At 45.7% G+C, this 16,311-nt stretch overlaps 1 long non-coding RNA gene across 1 annotated transcript; it reads left to right on the top strand.

The window, feature by feature from the left end:
* Window positions 1-340: 340 nt before the first annotated feature.
* Window positions 341-6,292, top strand: LOC309360347. Its single transcript, XR_014164022.1, has 3 exons — window positions 341-499; window positions 3,851-4,193; window positions 6,102-6,292. It is a non-coding gene; the product is annotated as an uncharacterized lncRNA (long non-coding RNA).
* Window positions 6,293-16,311: the final 10,019 nt, after the last annotated feature.

Raw genomic sequence — 16,311 nt, 5'->3', positions numbered from 1 at the left:
ACCATACAGTCTGTCCTCAGGTGGGGGAAGTTTAGTTTCTTTCGCTATTGCTTAAATAAAATTCCAGCAGCAAAGGTTGGATCAGGTGCTACTAGAGGGACTTGCAGTTGATGGTGACAGAAGAAGAAGAAGAAGAAGAAGAAGAAGAAGAAGAAGAAGAAGAAGAAGAAGAAGAAGAAGAAGAAGAAGAAGAAGAAGAAGAAGAAGAAGAAGAAGCTTTGCTGCCTCTAAATTATCAGGACAAACCTCCATGTCTCCACTGTGAGATCATGAGTGACGTCATAGGCTGCCACCCCTCCTTCCCCCAGGTAACAATACTTATTAAAATTCCAATTACAAGCTCATCAGGCAGGAGAAAAAGAAGAAGAAAACCTGGGGCTGCTTCCCCGCCCCCTTGACAGAAGCGTCCGGCCCCTTTCAATGATGCAAAACTATTAATTTTGGAGAATACCCAGTTCTTCAGTAAACTATTTCAGCCTGCTAAAACAACCCAGCTCCTGTATGTCCCAATGCGTCCATCGTAATTATGATTCAGTTGTTTGGCTTTCACCTTATTGCTTATGTATGAACTACGCTTTGGTCTTCTTCTGTTTCTGTTAGAAGGATGCACCTTACTGCACACACACCCCTCACAATACAACAACAGCCCATATTAGCCAGGGATGTACACTGGCACCTTGGGTTGCGAACGGGATCCGTTCCGGAGGTCCAGCAGGATCCCGAGGTTTTCGCAACCTGAGGATCACTGTTATACGCATGCACACAGTGGCAGACCGGTTCTGCGCATGCGCACACGGCGAAACCCGGTCAAATACTTCCGGGTTTACCACTTTCGCAACCTGAAGTTTACGTAACCTGAGGGTTGCATAACCCCAGGTGCTACTGTATTGATTAGCTGTTTTTTACATTGAGATGTAAGTATAATCCGGGGGGGGGGGGGAGGTCATTGTTCCTTTGGCTGCTTTGTCCTTTGTGTGTGATACAACTATTGCTTTTTTTACAAATAAAAAAAAAACATTAATCACTAATAATAATAGAAATCTGCAAGAGGCTGATAAGGCAACGAGACTTTAGCGGTTACATGCATATATATTACAAATGGTTGACTTTGCAGGCTCAAAAGCAATTCCCATCTCCCAAAGGCATTTTCTGCTTTAAAAAGAAAATGGCAGTAGTCAGGTTAAGCAAGCAAGATATTAATAATCATAGTGTTATAAGAATTTAAGGTCTCAAATATATATATTAAATGTTCATAAATGTACAAGGCAAACACATACATAAGTATATAAGCCATGTGTCTAAATTAGTACAGGAGAACAATCCTGAAACCATTTTGACTCTCTCAGTGACCTCAAATATTCCTCTGCAGTGAGGTAGGAAATGGGAAAAGTCTCCCCATTGTCTCTTTGCTCACAAATCCTGTCTTAAGGACATATTTGTGTAGGAATAGGGTGAGCCTGTGACCTAGATTCAGGAAATAAATATTTAGCATCTCAAAAGGAATTGTCAGGCTGCCCAAGTAAAGCAATCAGTGACCATTATCAGGTATCCTCACAAACAGGATTTCTGTTGGAGACCGCCTCCTTCAGTGATGTATGTGTGGTGTTTCGGGGGGTGGTCTGGAGCTACAGGATGGGCAATTTCAAAAGTCTATATAAGGGCTTGCGCACCATTGTTCAGGGTCCTGCCTCCTGCGTGTGGTGAGCGAGCACCCTGTTTCAACAGTTAATAAAGATCAGGCTTGCTGACTTCCTTGCTTCTCAACATTCTCTGGTTGGCCTCTGTTATCTAGAGAACCTAAATAATAATAATAATAATAATTATAATAATAATAATAATAATAATAATAATAATAATAATAATAATAATAATTATTATTATTATTATTATTATTATTATTATTATTATTATTATTATTTATTTGTACCCCGCCCATCTGGCTGGGTTTCCCCAGCCACTCTGGGCGGCTTCCAACAAAGATGAAAGATACACTAAAATGTCACATATTAAAAACTTCCCTGAACAGGGCTGCCTTCAGATGTCTTCTGAATGTCAGGTAGATGTTTATCGCTTTGACATCTGATGGGAGGGCATTCCACAGGGCGGGCACCACTACCGAGAAGGCCCTCTGCCTGGTTCCCTGTAACTTGGCCTCTCGCGGTGAAGGAACCGCCAGAAGGCCCTCGGAGCTGGACCTCAGTGTCCAGGTAGAACGATGGGGGTGGAGACGCTCCTTCAGATATACTGGACTGAGGCCGTTTAGGGCTTTAAAGGTCAGCACCAACACTTTGAATTGTGCTCGGAAACATCCTGGGAGCCAATGTAGGTCTTTCAAGACCGGTGTTATATGGTCTTGGCGGCCGCTCCCAGTCACCAGTCTAGCTGCTGCATTCTGGATTAGTTGTAGTTTCCGGGTCACCTTCAAAGGTAGCCCCACGTAGAGTGCATTGCAGTAGTCCAAGCGGGAGATAACCAGAGCATGCATCACTCTGGCGAGACAGTCTGCAGGCAGGTAGGGTCTCAGCCATAAGGACTCTATACGGGCTCTTGGGTACCCCATAAGGGAAAGGGAGCAGTTTTGTCTTAAAACCATGGCCAACATAAGCGTAACTGAAAGATGGGATGACCAGGGAGCATGAAGAGTCCATTGGTGATCACAATGAGCAAAAGGAGTTCTGGCTGCAGAAGGTGTTGTTGAGATTGAACAAGGGAGGAAAAGAAGCTTCCGAAAGGATGGAAAAGGTGCATAAAGGAAATTCCACAAGCTCTCATCAATGGGGAAGCAACCAGTTTGACAGCCACCTCAAGCATGATGTAAAAATACAGAGAGAGATTTTTCAGTCTCCAAGAATACACCAAAGGAAGTGAATTTGTTATGCTTACATACATGGTTCTGTTTAGGAGTGTCTAGGGATGCGAGTGTCATTGTGGTCTAAACCACTGAGCCTCTTGGGCTTGCTGATCAGAAGGTCGGCGGTTCAAATCCCCATGACAGGGTGAGCTCCTGTTGCTCTGTCCCAGCTCCTGCCAACCTAGCAGTTCAAAAGCACCAGTGCAAGTAGATAAATAGGTACCACTGCAGTGGGAAGGTAGATGCCCTTTCTGTGCGCTCTGGTTTCTGTCACGGTGTTCCTTTGCACCAGAAGAGGTTAAGTTATGCTGGCCATGACCCGGAAAGCTGTCTGGGGACAAACACCGGCTCCCTCGGCCTGAAAGCAAGATGAGCGTCACAACCCCATAGACACCTATGACTGGACTTAACCGTCCAGGGGTCCTTTACCTTTTTACCTTTACCCATGTTAGACTTTGGGACGTGGGTGGCGCTGTGGGTTAAACCACAGAGCCTAGGGCTTGCTGATCAGAAGGTCGGCGGTTCAAATCCCCGCAACGGGGTGAGCTCCCGTTGCTCAGTCCCTGCTCCTGCCAACCCAGCAGTTCGAAAGCACATAAAGTGCAAGGAGATAAATAGGTACCGCTCCGGTGGGAAGGTAAACGGCGTTTCCATGCGCTGCTCTGGTTCGCCAGAAGCGGCTTACTCATGCTGGCCACATGACCCGGAAGCTGTACGCCGGCTCCCTTGGCCAATAAAGCGAGATGAGCGCCGCAACCCCAGAGTCAGTCACGACTGGTCAGGGGTCCCTTTACCTCTTATGTTAGACTGTAAGCCAGTTTACTAATGTGTCCAGCACAGCACCATTTTTAAAATTATTATTTAGGCAATAGCCCCAAGTTTCTGAGTTGGCAAAATGCCCTGGGTCATTCGTGACATAGGTGCAAGGCCATGCCGGGTCACTGATCTGTATCATCAGACATCGTGCCTAAAAATCTACTTCTTTTTCTGCCACAACAGCTCATCGGATCAGACCATCGACTGAGCAAGGGATGGTCGTGTTTTTTACCCGGAGGTTTCCTGTGGTGAGCAATGCTGAGAGTGATGTTTGAGCCTCAAATCCAGCCTTGCGATTCTCCTTGAAGGCAGGCCCCCTTGCCTTATTTGAATGCTTAATCTGCATACCGAGACAGCCGCTCCAGGGTTATGCAAATTCCTGAAGCAGATGGTTGCGGCTGAGCTGCAAATAACAAAGGAAAGGATGAAGTGGAACATTCTGAAACTGGTGCTCTCAGGGGAATGCCTTTGTTTGAATTTCATATTTTGAAACGTGACAGGCAAGAGTGCCTTGCGCATTCGACAGGTAGGTTTAGGCAGCAGGTGGAGTGATGGTGGAAAGAGAATTGAGGTTGGGGAGGGGAGGAGCTATTTTCCTATCTGAGATTATTTATTTATTTATTTATTTATTTATTTATTTATTTATTTAAAAAGATGTTTTTATTTGTTTTTTCATATATAAATTTATAACCAAAGCAAATACATTTCCATATACAGTGGTACCTCAGGTTACATACGCTTCAGGTTACAGACTCCGCTAACCCAGAAATAGTACCTCGGGTTAAGAACTTTGCTTCAGGATGAGAACAGAAATTGTGCTCTGGCGGCGTGGCAGCAGCAGGAGGCCCCATTAGCCAAAGTGGTGCTTCAGGTTAAGAACAGTTTCAGGTTAAGAACAGACCTCCAGAACAAATTAAGTACCATATTTTTCACTCTATAAGACGCACCAGACCACAAGACGCACCTAGTTTTTGGAGGAGGAAAACAAGAAAAAAAATATTCTGAATCTCAGAAGCCAGAACAGCAAGAGGGATCGCTGCGCAGTGAAAGCAGCAATCCCTCTTGCTGTTCTGGCTTCTGGGATAGCTGCGCAGCCTGCATTCGCTCCATAAGACACACACACATATTTCCCCTTACTTTTTAGGAGGGAATAAGTGAGTCTTATAGAGCAAAAAAATACGGTACTTAACCCGAGGTACCACTGGATACCGCTCTGACTCTCAGAGCCTGTTGAATTCCTCCCACCTCAAAATTAACCTTTATATCATTGCAATTTATACGTTTTCCAATTCTAATTACACTCATTACAGAATGACTCAAAATTTATACAACTATAGAAAGGTAGAAAATTTCTTGTTGCCAGTCTTCAGACAACCCTGCTAGTGATGTTAATTGCGTACACAATAATCTTTCAGATATCGTATAAATTTACTCCAGTCCTTTTGGAATACTTGATCATGCTGGTTTCAGATTTTTCCTGTCAGCTTCGCCAGTTCTGCAAAGTCCATCACCTTCATTTGCCACTCTTCTTTCACTGGTACTTCTTGTTGTTTTCATTTCTGGGCTAAAAGAATTCTTACCACAGTTGTGGCATACATAAATAGTCTTCTACCTTCAAAAGAAGATAAAATGTTCCTTTTTAACCAGACTTTGGTTGACCTGATTGACATCCTATACCCTTTTAAAATGTGGCTCTTTGGGGGGAGGGGGTGTTATTGGATTATTATTATTTTAATTTTATATATTGTGATCTGTTCTGTGAGCCGCCCTGAGACCTTCGGGTATAGGCCGGTATATAAATTCAATAAATATAAATATATATAAATATAAACAATAAATGCAGCTAAGTCCCCTTTGTGCTGTGTTGAATACACATTGTTTTTGTTGTTGTTGTTTAGTCGTTTAGTCGTGTCCGACTCTTCATGACTCCATGGACCAGAGCACACCAGGCACTCCTGTCTTCCACTGCCTCCCACAGTTTGGTCAAACTCACGCTGGTAGCTTCGAGAACACTGTCCCACCATCTCATCCTCTGTCGCCCCCTTCTCCTTGTGCCCTCCATCTTTCCCAACATCAGGGTCTTTTCCAGGGAGTCTTCTCTTCTCATGAGGTGGCCAAAGTATTGGAGCCTCAGCTTCAGGATCTGTCCTTCCAGTGAGCACTCAGGGCTGATTTCCTTCAGAATGGAGAGGTTGGATCTTCTTGCAGTCCATGGGACTCTCAAGAGTCTCCTCCAGCACCATAATTCAAAAGCATCACTTCTTCAGCGATCAGCCTTCTTTATGGTCCTCTTTTAAAACATTGTTTTTAAAATGCAATAAAAACAGTTTACAATAATATAAACATAGTTCTATAATGCCCAGCAAAACTAAGTGGCGTCTGTAAATAATATCTCTAGACATCTTGAGCCATCATGACATATTATCTTTTGCAGGGAAAAGCCAAACGAAAAGTATGATTGACAGCCAACTGGACCTGCTGAAAAAATTAGCTCCTGGTCCCATACTGGTAACAGATAGTGAATTTCACTGCCTCAAACATTGGGATGTAAATTCAACCTTCTCAGCTGTGGCCAGACACATTCTATCACATAGAAACGAGCATTAATTAAAGGAGAGGACCAGATGCTGGAATGAAGCATATGTGAGCACAAGATGGGATACAACGTTGGCTGGCTGCTGGCATCCTCTGCCCCCTGGGCATGGCAGTGACACTCGCCCCAGGCACAGGGAAACATACAAGCGCTCATTAGCTCTTTCGGGCTGATCTGATACGGCTGTCCAATTCCTCCCTAGCTGTCTGCGTAAATGACGGAGTTGTGAACATAGCCGGCAGAGCTGGCAATCTAGTTATTAGACACGGTGTTTAACTCGAGTCTTAAGTTTTCCTCAAGTTTCACCCCATAATTATTAGACCTGGGACTTCCACAGTGTTTGTGTAGGTGGATATTAGATTTTCTATCAAACCGTTCCCAAAGGGTCAGGTTGGGTTTCCACATCTCTGGGGATCTCATCATGAATACAGGGACGCCGCAGGGGTGCGTGTTGAGCCCACTTTTATATACACTCTATACAGCTGACTGTGCCCCCAAATACCCCAGTAATAAGATCATTAAGTTTGCAGATGATAAAACGGTGGTTGGTTTAATCATGGCTGGAGAGGGGGAGGCGGCCTATAGGAAGGAAGTTGAGCAGTTGGGGGAGTGGTGCAGGAAAAACAACTTACTCCTTAGCTTAAAGAAAACAAAAGAGATTATTGTGGACTTTAGGAAATGTAAATTGAATATTCAGCCACTTATTATTGAGGGGAAATGCATGGAACAGGTCTTGGTGTTTCGATTTCTGGGAATGGAGTTGAGAGATGACCTAACCTGGGGAGAAAACAGCAAAGACCTGATGAAGAGCGCACAGCAGAGGTTATATTTTCTGAGAATCCTCCGTAAAAACAATCTCTCAAAGGACCTGTTGATGGCATTTTACCATTGCACTGTGGAAAGCGTATTAACTTATGGTCTGTGTGTGTGGTTTGGGAGCTGCACGGCCAGGGAAAAAACAATGCTGTCCAGGGTTGTAAAGACTGCAGAGAGAATAATTGGGTGCACTCTTCCCACCTTAGATCAAATGTATGCTGTCAGGTGCCATAAGAAAGCTGCAGAGATAGCGCAGAATAGTGTGCACCCCGGAAATGATCGCTTTCAGCTTCTGCCATCTGGAAGAAGGTATAGGGTTATAAAGACCAGGACTAGCCGCCTGAGAAACAGTTTCTACCCAAATGCAATTCTGGTTCTAAATGCAGGAGTCTCTATAGTATATTGTATTTTAAAATGGGGTTTCAGAGTTTTTAGGGGGTTTTGAATGTCTTATGTAGATTTTTCAGTTTCATTGTTCTGTATGGGACAATGACAATAAAGATAGCATGTGCTGGTCCTGCAGCATGGTCCGAGTCCGGTCCAAGGTTGAGGGTGTGGTATGGAGGCTGTCTGTCAAGGCTGAAGCGGGGTCCAAGGCAAGGAGTCGGGTGTGGTCAGGAACTCTGGGAGAAGAGCAGGACAGGGTGCCGACAGGAACAGGTTACCAACAATGTTGCTCCCACAACCTGGGACTGGGCTGGCTGGCTTTTATCTGCCCTGAGGCATAGGGCGGCCCGGCCCACAGGTGAGTCGCCTCTCCTGGCCTGGAGGCGAGCACTCCTCCGGCGAGAACTTAGTTCCCTCCGCCTCTCTGCCCTGAGCCTCTGCAGCTCAGGAGAGGCTGGAGGGTTACCGGACCCAGAGGCAACCTCATCTTCCCCTGACGGGGCTGAGAGTGGAGAACCTGCAGGCAATGGGTCCTCGATCACCTCTGGAGCCAGAGCAGATTCAGCTGGTGTCTGCTCCTGAGAATACAGCACAGGTGAGGACCCTTCAGGTTCAAGCCCCAGCCCTGGCTCAGCTGGTCCTGGAGGCAGGGACTCCTGTGCAGGCTGGGATTCCTCAGGTTCAGCCTCTGAATCCAATTCCCAGGCCATCGCATATCATATCATATTGTATCATATCGTATCACATAGGTAAGCTGTTATGGAGTTGGGGGGTGGGTGGGAATTTGTTGGTCCTAGACAATCTCAATTAAGGACTTAAAGCTGCATCGAGTAACTGTGCAGAGAATGTAATAGGCAGGTCGTCGGTGGAATGGTTTGCAGCCCAATCAACAGGACACACCGGGAAGAAAAGACGGTGGGGGAAAGTGGAAAATATGCACATTCAAAGGTCGGGCAAGATCACTTTACAAATGACCGGGTGGAATGGCTGCATATGGAAGCTTTTAGGTTCTAGAGGGGCCCAGTGGCGGTTGGACCCAGCCAGACTGATGGGGAAACTGAGCCGTCTCTCCCTTCTAGACACCTGCCAGGTGGAACAGCCTCCAATTTTTATAGCCTTTGGAGAATCCAGCAGACTAATTCTGATGTAACTGTCTGGTTTCATCCCCTACAGAAAAGTGGTCGACTGAGCCATTATGACATAACCACATGCTATGGATATGTAGCTTTGAACGGGCCTCGTTGCATCTACTGTAATGGATTCTGTACAGTCACATCCCCCAGATAACATCACCAGACTTCAAATTCTAGGGTGTTTTTCCCCTCTGTGCCCAGATCCTGTGGAACAGCACCAATAGCCAGATAAGCATAACTATCATGCTTAGCATTATAGTATTTATGCAGCACTTCAGAGTCCACCTCCCCAGCCATACCCCTACCAAACCTGCTTTGGACCTGATCAGGGACCCCTGATCATTAGGTCCAGTCTTGGCCGACTCTGGGGTTGCTGCGCTCATCTCGCTTTACTGGCCGAGGGAGCCGGCATACAGCTTCCGGGTCATGTGCAGCGCACGGAAACGCCGTTTACCTCCCCACCGGGGTGATACCTATTGATCTACTTGCACTTTGACGTGCTTTCGAACTGCTAGGTTGGCAGGAGCAGGGACTGAGCAACGGGAGCTCACCCCGTCACGGGGATTCGAACTGCCGACCTTCTGATCGGCAAGTCCTAGGCTCTGTGGTTTAACCCACAGCGCCACCCGCATCCCTTAAAACCTGCTTTATACCCTCGGTGCTTGTCCTGAGTGATGAAAATGGTGGCAGCTGCAAGAGAGCACCCCGTTGCCTCTCCACAGCTGCCGCTACCAGCTTCCTCCCTTGGGCAGATCAAAGAGGCTGCAGGCTAGGAGGATGAGAGGTCCAGACCTGAATGATACACTGGCTCTGAGGGGCAAGCAGAGGGCAGGGCTGCCCTGGGTGGAAAGAAAGAGGGAGCAAAGTGGAATGCAAAAGGTCTTGCTTTCTTTTTAAAATGCTTTGTACATCTGCGTCTAATCTTGCCCCTTTCTAAAATTCATTTATTGGTGTGCATTGCTCTTTTTGTCAATCTACCAAAGAATTAAATAAAATTAGAGATTAAGGGGATTTCTCAGGACGGTGGAGGGCATGTGTGCTGTATCCCATTGGTGAAGTGGCGATGGCACTCGCCGTTATTCTGTTAGCAAATGCTCTGCGGGTGGAGGGGACACCAAAAATTGGGGGCTGAGGAGGGTCAGTTGGGGGAGGAGTGAGAAATGTCCCTTTTTGTCATCTGAGGAAAGTTGGAGCGTATGCTGCAATGTCTTGAGGATTGCAGTCCTTAAAGCCAGAAGGACCTTCATAGGTTCAGTACATAGCTGTCAACCATCCCTTATTTGGTGGGAAAGTCCCTTATCGCAGTGCTGTGTCCTGCTGCTGTCCCTTATTAATGATGTCCCTTAAATTTCCCAGGTTTCAAAGGAAGCAGCTCCTCTCCCTCCCTCCCTGCCGGCCAGGGAGGAGAGAGGCTCCAACTGTGTTGCTTGGCTGCGTTGCTCACCCAAGAAGGAGTCTAAGAACGACTGGGGGTGTGTGGAGCTTGCACGCCTTGTGCCGATCAAATCGGCCGCATTGCCTGGGGACTCGCCTTTGCTCAGCGCTTCCCAGCGGAGAGGTGACGGTGGTTTTCCTTGCTGCATCCCCTTTGCTGGGTTGCTGCGCTGTGGGAACCACCGCTTGAGGCTTCGTTTGGCTGATGGCTGGGCTTTCTGCCTTTGGCTCGGAGGTGCTCAGAAGTTGAACATACCTGTGCTTGGAAAATCCCTTATTTTGGCTGCTGATCCCTTATTTTCGAGGCTGCTGGTCCCTTATTTTCAAATCTGTAAGTTGACAGCTATGGTTCAGTAGCCATTGGCTGAAAGCAAGCAAAGGCAGAGCGAACAGATCACTTTTGTATTTTGCCATTTCCGAGGCCTCTGGCCTAGTTCCACCACTGTTTGGTTGAGGCTCTCCCTTTTCTGTATACTTTTGCTGAACAGTTTAGGCTAATGAGTTCATGTAGGAAGAGCCGTTGTTTTGTCTGACTGCCAATTATTCATTATAATCTAAAGAGCTGTCGGTTAACCAAAGCAGCTGCGGCGACTTGCCGGAGTGTAGAAGGAGCCTTTCAATGACTCACACATCTGCTCTGATGCGGCTGCCTTGATGCCGAGCCAAAATCTGCTTCCAATAAATATTGTATAAATATCGGTGCTTTATGAAGCTCCGCATCTGGCCACGGCTGGCCAGCTCAGAATGAGCCTTTGCCAGTCACGCGCTAGACAATGTAATAAAAGCGCCTGCCCTCATGGCTAAGACTTGCATAACGTTTCAAGTGCAATTATAACTTTCACAATCAAGCCATGAGGCCATCCAAATAATCTCCTGTCTTCTCCAATTTGTAGAGCATAAAGAAAAAAGGTGTGTGTGTGTAGGTATATATATATATATGCAGGTTTTGGTGTCCTCGGGTGTCTTCCCGTGTAAAAGTTGGGGTGTCTAGGCGACGTTTCGACGAGGTCTCACTCGTCATCTTCAGGCTGGTGCTTTCGGCTTCTTGTTACTGGAACAGAGCAGGATCTCAGTGTTTGAGTTCCTATAAATACTGTTGAGGGGGTGTGGTGTATAGCCTCCAATGTTCTGGGCAGAGAGGAAGTTCCCAGGCTAGTGTGCCTTTTCTTCTTTTGTTCCTTAATTACTTGAGGGATATCTTGAGTGATTTCTTGAGTGATATCCTGAGTACCACTTAGGTGGGTCATTAGGTGTGGATTAGTTGCTAAAGTCTTTGTGTCTTGACCTCTTGAACTTTGTGAAGAGTTTTTCTGAGAAGATGGCTGTACTGCACTTAGTTGTGCTCTGGCTTGGCTTCGTGTATAGGGGCGAGCTGTGGTTTTGTGGCCTGTGTCAGCCAGATCTGTGTAGGGATTGCAGGGGGGTGCAGCATCCGGAGGTGCCACCATGGTTTGGCTACTGGATGGTGTCTGTAATTTATCTGTGGAGAGGGTCTGGGTTTGGGTCTGGTGTGGTTGATTGGTGATGGCGTTCTGTGTGCCTCTGGATCTGGTGTCAGTTTTTGTGGGGAGGGCTAATTTCCAGATGTCTGGCAAGCGGGATGTGTCGTCACGCTTGTTCATGTTGTGAGGGTGTTTCTCTATCTCGATGGCTTCCATGATTATTCTCTTGTGGTGATGTTCCATGTTAAAGAGCAATTTGGAATCTGCAAAATTAATTTCGTGTCCTGTTTCTTTCATGTGTTGGAAAAGAGAGGAAGTTTTTTCTTCTTTTTTGACGGCATTCTTGTGTTCTGCGATACGTGCATTTATTCGTCTGTTTGTTTGTCCAATGTACGTGGCTGGGCAGACTTTGCAGGGTATTTCATAGACCCCTTGGTTTTCCAACTGGATTTTATCCTTGGGGTTTCTGAGGATATTGGCTATTTTTTGGTTGGTGCAAAAGGCTGTTTTGATATTGTGTTTATGGAGGATTTTGCTAATTTTATCTGTAGTGCCCTTGATATAAGGAAGGAGGGCCATGCCATTGTTTTCTTCTGTGTCTTGGTTTTTGGGGGGTGTTTCTTTTTGGATTAGCTTCGTAACCCTGTTTTGCTGGTATCCATTGGCAATTAACACATTTGAGAGATTCTGTAACTCAGTTGTCAAGTGGTCTTTGTCAGCCAGGCGTTTGGCTGCATTGCCCACTGCTGCTGCCATTGCCACTCGCTCCTTGGAGTTGGAGTTGGGACACGGGTGGGACTGCGGTCTGAACCACTGAGCCTCTTGGGCTTGCCGATCAGAAAGTTGGCGGTTCGAATCCCCATGACGGAGTGAGCTCCCATTTCTCTGTCCCAGCTCCTGCCAACCTAGCAGTTCAAAAGCAAGCCAGTGCAAGTAGATAAATAGGTACTGCTCTGGTGGGAAGGTACTGTATTTTTTGCTCTATAAGACTCACTTTTTCCCTCCTAAAAAGTAAGGGGAAATGTATGTGCGTCTTATGGAGTGAATGCAGGCTGTGCAGCTATCCCAGAAGCAAGAACAGCAAGAAGGATTGCTGCTTTCACTGCACAGCGATCCCTCTTGCTGTTCTGGCTTCTGAGATTCAGAATATTTTTTTTCTGGTTTTCCTCCTCCAAAAAGTAGGTGCGTCTTGTGGTCTGGTGCATCTTATAGAGCGAAAAATACGGTAAATGGTGTTTCCGTGTGCACTGGCTTCCACCACGGTGTCCTTTTGCACCAGAAGCGGTTTAGTCCTGCTGGCCACATGACCCAGAAAGCTGTCTATGGACAAACACTGGCTCCCTCAGCCTGAAAGCAAGATGAGTGTCGCAACTCCATAGTCACCTTTGACTGGTCTTAGCCATCCAGGGGTCCTTTACCTTTACCTATAAGGTGCTGATCTTGGTATATAAACTCCTGCTATGCACCTTGGACTCAGGATACCTGAAATATCATCTCACCCCTCCTGCAGATGCCATCTTATCAGGCGGAGCTCTGCCGCAGCACTGGAAATTACTCAAGTACCCCCTGCAGTATCTCCTGTTCGCCTAGAATTCCTTTCATGTCATGTACTGCAACAGAAATCTGTTCCCCAAATTCTCCTTGGAATTCTCAGCTGCAAATGTTGATGTCCCTGGCGGTGTTGATATCAGCGAAATGCCTGCTCCTGCCCTAATAGGTCTACAAATCTTAACTGTTAGCAGCGGAAGAAACAACAAAACAGGGAAAGGAGGGAGATACAGCAGAGGGAAGTTCAGCAGGGGAGGGATTAATATTCACAAATGCAGAATATTCATCAGATGCACTCTCTCTGAAAGTGGGCCAAACATTCACTTTTTCTGGGTCATCTGACAGACATTATAATCAAATATTTGTCCTCCTGTGTTTTCCCTGCAGTTTTTCCACCCCCACTGTTAAGTTGTGGGTGAACATATCAGACGACACAGCGATTCTTCGAACAGCTCTTCTTTATTCAGAGGCCAGAACAGAACTGAACTGAAGGGCTCAAGTCAGCCTGCTTATATAGAGCTCCAGTACAGCGTTACTGTAGCAACTTTCCAAAACTATCCTATCACTGAACATCACTTTCGATCCTTCATTTGCATAAGTATTTACAGTATCCCCCTGCTGGCCCAGGGTGAGAACTTCAGTACATAACACACACAGCCCCCCCCCCCAACTGCAGGAAATGCTTTTGGAAGGAATGGGAAAGGAACGCATTGTTCTGCCTCTTGTTCTGCCCTTCCCAGAGTCATGATGAGGCAGAGAGACTTTCTGCTTGGCCACCAGGCAAAGTCTTTTTCCACCAGCCTTGCCCCAACCTCCAGCCCTAGAAGACATTTTTGTACAGGTTATTTATAAGGTGTATGATCTTCGTTGTTTCTTCAGCTTATAAACCATTTTGTGTATAGTAATGTAGAAAGGCAATATTACAAATAAAAGTGAAATGAAAAATGAAAAAATGGAACGGTTTCAACGTGCCTAGTGATGTATTGAGCTAGAAAAGGGTCGTCTCTTGGCACACCCCTTTGCTATATTTAAGACTATTTCTATGGGTGCCATGCTTGTTTTTAATCAACGTTTTAAAAAATGCTTTCCAGGGCTGTCTTTTTAATATAGTGAAATATATGCGCAATTAGCATTGAAATAAAAGAGCATTATAGCACTAATTGAAGAATTGGTTTTTTATTTTATTTTCAAAAGCTTGGCGCATTTCCACTATTCACCAATGCAATAATGCCCACCCTTTTTTTAAATTAACCACTTTTGAGCTACAATTCCTATACAAAAAAAATAAAATTAAACACTTTTGATGTTTTGTAGGCAATAATTGGGCAATCACGCTTACTGTTTTAGCACTAATTAAATAATGTGGGGTGGTTTTTTTAACTTAAATAAAGCTCAATCTATCAAACAAACACCCAGCCATGAATGAGATGAACTGGCCCACAGGATTGTGGGCAGATTTGGAAGACTGAGCTAGAGGCGACTAGCAGGAAAACTTGAGGGTCCTCATCTACAGAAGGGTTCTCTCTACTATTCTTATCATAGAATCATAGAATCATAGAGTTGGAAGAGACCACAAGGGCCATCGAGTCCAACCCACTGCCAAGCAGGAAACACCATCAGAGCACTCTTGACTTATGGTTGTCAAGCCTCTGCTTAAAGACCTCCAAAGAAGGAGACTCCACCACACTCCTTGGCAGCAAATTCCACTGTTGAACAGCTCTTACTGTCAGGAAGTTCTTCCTAATGTTTATGTGGAATCTTCTTTCTTGTAGTTTGGATCCATTGCTCCGTGTCCGCTTCTCTGGAGCAGCAGAAAACAACCTTTCTCCCTCCTCTATGTGACATCCTTTTATATATTTGAACATGGCCATCATATCACCCCTTAACCTCCTCTTCTCCAGGCTAAACATGCCCAGCTCCCTTAGCCATTCCTCATAAGGCATCGTTTCCAGGCCTTTGACCATTTTGGTTGCCCTCCTCTGGACACGTTCCAGTTTGTCAGTGTCCTTCTTGAACTGTGGTGCCCAGAACTGGACACAGTATTCCAGGTGAGGTCTGACCAGAGCAGATTACAGTGGCACTATTACTTCCCTTGATCTAGATACTATACTCCTATTGATGCAGCCCAGAATTGCATTGGCTTTTTTAGCTGCCGCGTCACACTGTTGGCTTATGTCAAGTTTGTGGTCATATGTAGTCCCTTGATGCTCTCCAGTAATGTAATTCAATGGTCTTCATTGCATCAGGTATCCATTTGCCTTGTCTCTGTGGGAATGTCCAGAAAGGCAAGAGAGGATATATTGTTTATTAATATCCTTCCTAACTTGTGTTTGTTGTTATTGTTGTTTAGTCATTTAGTCGTGTCCAACTCTTCGTGACCCCATGGACCAGAGCACACCAGGCCCTCCTGTCTTCCACTGCCTCCCGCAGTTTGGTCAAACTCATGCTGGTAGCTTTGAGAACACTGTCAAACCATCTTGTCCTCTGTCGTCTCCTTCTCCTTGTGCCCTCCATCTTTCCCAACATCAGGGTCTTTTCCAGGGAGTCTTCTCTTCTCATGAGGTGGCCAAAGTATTGGAGCCTCAATTTTGCGATCTGTCCTTCCAGTGAGCACTCAGGGCCAATTTCCTTAAGAATGAAGAGGTTTGATCTTCTGACAGTCCATGGGACTCTCAAGAGTCTCCTCCAGCACCATAATTCAAAAGCATCCAATTCTTCGGTGATCAGCCTTCTTTATGGTCCAGTTCTCACTTCCATACATCACTACTGGGAAAACCATAGCTTTAACTATACGGACCTTTGTTGGCAATGTGATGTCTCTGCTTATTAAGATGCTGTCTAGGTTTGTCATTGCTTTTCTCCCAAGAAGCAGGCGTCTTTTAATTTCGTGACTGTTGTCAACATCTGCAGTGATGGTGCAGTAACTTGTGTTAGCAAGTCCCTTTACTTAGCAGAGTGCATTCCCCTTTCAAACTCACAGCAGGTAGCTGGTTGCAGGCTTGTTTAAGCCTCTCACTATCATACAATTCAATATTGAATTGTAAGTTCCTGGTATGTTCCCCATTTTATCCGTCTCAAAAGAATAAACACATGACAATCTTATTTAAAGTCAGTAAAAGAAGTTTACTCACAAGATCATCAGTCCACAGTTGGCTCCCTGAAGGCAGACTTAGTTGCAAAGTATTTATGGTACATGCGGAACTATCCCATACAGGAATAATCCCAGTGTCCTCTTTTGGCTGAAAGCCAATAGAGCATCTCTAGCTAAAAAGCTGTTGCTCCCACGACGGA

Source organism: Podarcis melisellensis (genome assembly GCF_964234715.1).
Source record: "Podarcis melisellensis genome assembly, chromosome: 17".
Lineage (NCBI taxonomy): Eukaryota > Metazoa > Chordata > Lepidosauria > Squamata > Lacertidae > Podarcis > Podarcis melisellensis.
Note: the sequence above shows the minus strand (reverse complement) of the source record. Positions and strands in the feature narration are given on the sequence as shown.